The sequence below is a fragment of the Helianthus annuus genome, chromosome 10 (genome assembly GCF_002127325.2).
Source record: "Helianthus annuus cultivar XRQ/B chromosome 10, HanXRQr2.0-SUNRISE, whole genome shotgun sequence".
Taxonomy (NCBI): domain Eukaryota; kingdom Viridiplantae; phylum Streptophyta; class Magnoliopsida; order Asterales; family Asteraceae; genus Helianthus; species Helianthus annuus.
The window spans coordinates 29,553,347-29,557,942 of NC_035442.2; positions in this window are offsets into that span (position 1 = coordinate 29,553,347).

Consider the following 4,596-nt stretch of genomic DNA (forward strand, 5'->3'; position numbering starts at 1 on the left):
TCAAGCTAAGGAAGTCACTCCAATCTCGATGATACCTCTCCACTAGTTGTTACAAGGAATATGAATTTAAATTATATGAAAATCATGCATATATAAATGTATCGAAAAGGTTCGATATGTTGTGCGTGTGAAAAGAGAAATCAAAGGTAAACTCGAGGTTGAAAGATTGCATCGTATAAAATGAACAATAGAAACACATGTTTGACCAAAGTTTGGAGTGTTCCAAAACGGAACTTTGACTAACCAAAGTGGTCGAAAAGTCTTTTGAATTTGAGGAGCATGTTTTGGCCTAATAGGTAAAATACTCTCGCCGACAAGTCGGTTAACGGTATTTACCCTTCCGGTTACTACATGTCCCAAATCAATCGAAATTTCGAGACTTGGCGGGATTTATGAAAAAAATGCCAAGGAGTGGAACTAGTCGACAAGGTGCGGGTTTCACCCCTAACTTGACGATTTCGTATCCTAAGTGTGGTTGGTACTCGTCGGGTCAAAATTTAATTTCGACGTGTTGACGAGGGTCCACTAGAACTTGAAATTTGAGATTTACCATTAAGATGTGGATTTCACTCCTAGCTTAATCGCGATATCTCGTGTAAAAAAAAAAGAATAGGTAGATTGAGAGTCGTTCACCAAATTGTGGGTTTCACGCCTATTTTGGTGAATTCGTCTCATTTGTACAATATGAGTGTTGTCGGATTTAGAATAATCGAGTAAAATGCATGAGGGAAGTGTATGTCGAAGGAGATACACAAACAAGTATAAACACATAAGAAAGCATATCAAGGATGATACTTAAATAATGAAATAAAACAAGTACTAACACATAGAGAAATATGTCAAGAATAACACATAAAGAATCGAACAACGAAACAAGTGTTAACACATAATAAAACAAGCATTAATGCGTAAGAATAACATGTCGAATATTACACATGAGTAACATACATGTTTAAAAGAGCATAAATAAGTAACAAATAAAGTATCATGTAGTAGTCCAAGCAAAGCATACGAATAAGGTTCTAAAACTATAGACTAGGCTAAAGCATTCCTACTTTTCCTAATTCCCTATAGTTATGGCTCTGATACCAATCTGTCACACCCCAACCAATGGCGGAAACATCGGGATGAGACGAAGTGTGAAGATTGCTCGAGACATCATAACGCTATTTGTGACAATAATTTAATAATCCAAATTTCATTTCCAAAATAAATGTCAAAACATTACAAGAAAAGCAAATAACAACATTGTTCAACATAACATAAACAAAATTGATACAACACTTTAAACCTAAACGTCTAAGTGAGTATTTAGGCATCTTTGCTATCCGTTTTCATTTCATCATCATCAACCTGTAACATGTTTAAAAATACAATTCAATGCAAAAGCAAAGGCGAGTATACAAGTTTGGTACGTACATAGCATAAGTTAAAAAGTGTGATCAATTCCTCATGGCAAGCATATGATTCAAGATAAACCTTAAATATGGCATGTGTCTAACATATCAAACCAAGAAAACGCAATATGCTCAAGACATAACCTCAAGTTTACGGGCGGGTCGTTAATCCTATAGCGCTACATATGTCAAGGTTTGGCTCGTACGAAGTTAATGATAAGTTCAACATATAAGAATAACCCAAGTTTAAAGTATCAAGTCATCACGTATACAAGCATGTTATAGGAACGTTCATGTGTTTAACAAAGTGTTCATGTGTAAGTTAATAGGTAAACATGTTACACCCCAAAAGTGGTAAAAGTAAAAAGGGGGAAATACGAGTATACTCACGGTTTACAAGTGGTGACTTGAAATTCCGAGAGCAAGTTTGTAGATGAATTAGTTCGGAGCACCTTGTCCTTCTACACAAGGAAACGTAGGTGTGTGAGTTTGGCGTATAACGGAAGATTATAAATTCGGAGTTTTTAATATATAGAAAGTAACATAGGTGAAAATAATCATCTTGTACGCATAACTCTTGTTCTTGACACTATTGAAACTCAAAAGAGTTGGTATGATTTCATGGATTCTAAGATCCGTTAGAGTCGTAACAAGGGCATGGTCATAGATGATGTAACGTCCACTTAACAAATAACTATTAAGTCATCATCAAGTCTTAGTTACTTAGATGTATACATATAGAATAACTTAGATATTATATAGTTTACAAGTCTTATGATTCAAGCATGAGGTAGGAGATTAATGTCTCCATTTAGGTACCTCTTTGTGTCATAGAATACATACATGAGGTAGGAAGAACAAGCTTCCATTTAGGCACCTCTATTGTTCACCACTACACTTGTTGTTATAAACAACAAGGAGGGTCATGAACATACAAGTATCAAGGTATTAACAACAACTAATCTATAGCAAAACATCAAGTAATGAGTGGATTCTTATGAAGGATAGCCCAAGCTAATCCAACCATCACACATTCAACAAGTTTCACACTTGAACATTACTTGTGGGTAAAACCCTAATTAAAAACAGAAAGTTTATGAGGTTTTAACCTCTGATTTAGATGTCTCAACCTTGTTTTTAAGCTTAACCAACCATGGGATAAGTTGTAAGCATTAGGACATAGGTATGAGATGTGTTGGACACAAGTTGCATAGATTTAAACAAGTTTTTGATGAACATAAAAACAAACAGAAAGTTTATGGACTATTTCGGGGCATTTCCAGGTCTGATTTCTCCAAGGAGAAGTCTAGGAATCGAACCCCATGATTATACAAGCAAGTAGGAAAAAGAATCGAGTGAATCGGATAAGAATTGAGTGAGTTATGCTCATTTTCGTGAAGGGGTGTCAATCTACTCGAACCTTTGCTTTCAGCTACGGTTTGGAGGATGTTTTGAGAGTTTTTAGTGTTGCAAAAGTGGTAGGGAGGCTGGTTATAAGTGGTATTTATAGGGGGAAGGATTAGGGTTTCAATGGGTTGGGCTTTGGAAGTGTTTAGAAGGGGTTACACCTTGAAACTAGCCCACAAAACCCAACTATATGGGGCTGAATTTTGCTGAATTGGGCTGCCATATTTCTTTATTTTTTTTTATTTTTTTAAAACATTATAATGAGTAATTTTGTTAATTAAGTTGTGTAATAATGTGCAACAATGCTTCCCCTAACTTGTAACAAGGTGAAATATGAAATAAAACATGATTTAACTAGGTAAAAAGTGTAATGTACAAGTTTTATTTACGTAGCAAGTTCCGTATTTTACAACGATTACAATGAAAGAATGGTTATAAGAACACAAGATTTCCAAAGTTAGAATTTCACGTAAGGTTTCTAAATGTAGGAAGTTTGAAAACGCAGGGCGTTACAGTTTACCTCAAAAACTGTTCACCTGTCCTGAGCATTGTGTTTCCTGTTTAAAAGGAAAACAACATAAAAGCTCCTACAAATCCATTGATGAGTCCAAAACAACCAAATGTTTGCAAATGCTTCATATGGATTTGTTTGGCCCAGTAAAAGTCACGAGTCTCAAGAAAAAAGATATTGTTTGGTTATTATTAATGACTTCTCTAGGTTTACATGGACTTACTTTTTACACTCAAAAGATGAGACTGCAGGCATACTGCAAGACTTTGTGAAACAGGTTGAAAAGCAGTTTGACCTTCCAGTAAAAATCTTCAGTAGTGACAATGGCACAGAGTTCAGGAATAAGGAGTTGGATGATTTCTATGTGTCAAAAGGAATTGTGAGGCAGTACAGCATTCCAAGGACACCGGAACAAAATGGGGTTGTTGAAAGAAAGAACATAACTTTGATTGAGGCTGCCAGAACCATGCTTGCAGATTCAGGTTTGCCCATTAACTTTTTGGGCAGAGGCAGTAAACACTGCTTGTTATGTTCAAAACATAGTTTTAATCAACCCCAGGCATCAAAAGACTGCTTATGAACTGCTGTATAAAATAAAGCCATTAATCTCATATTTCAAAGTTTTTGGTTGCCCATGTTTTATTTTAAACTTAAAAGATTCTATCTCAAAGTTTGCAGCCAAAATTGATATGGGATACCACCTGGGATACTCAACCACTTCTAAGGCCTGCAAAGTGTTTAATACACAATGTAAAGTTCAATGAACTTTCTTCACTTAAAATCCCAGCAAATCCTGCTGATTTGTTTGATCTTGATAAGTTCACTTTTGAAAATACTGCTGTCAAGACTAACACTGCAGGTCCATCTGAGAATTCATCACAGACTATGGATATGAGATCATCATTCCTCAACAAAAGTCTGCCACAATGGGAAAAGCAGCAGATGTCCAAAACAGCTGTCAAAGCTCAACCACTGCTACCTCAACAATTGTTGACCAAAGTAGCCCATTAACCACTGCTTCCACATCATCAAGCACTGTTGATAAAAGTCCTCAAACAGTGGATCAAAGTCAGCATGTGTCCACACCTTTACCCCCTATGCCACCACCTTTTGAAGCCACTACTGGGTCATCAAAGTCACCAGCAATGGTTAGCTCAGATGATACACATCTACAGCCCTCACCACTCAATGCCATTGTTCCATACCAAGGAGAGCTCATCTTCTTGAAATCTCATCCACCAGATCAAATTATTGGCAACATCAATGAAGGGGTGCTCACAA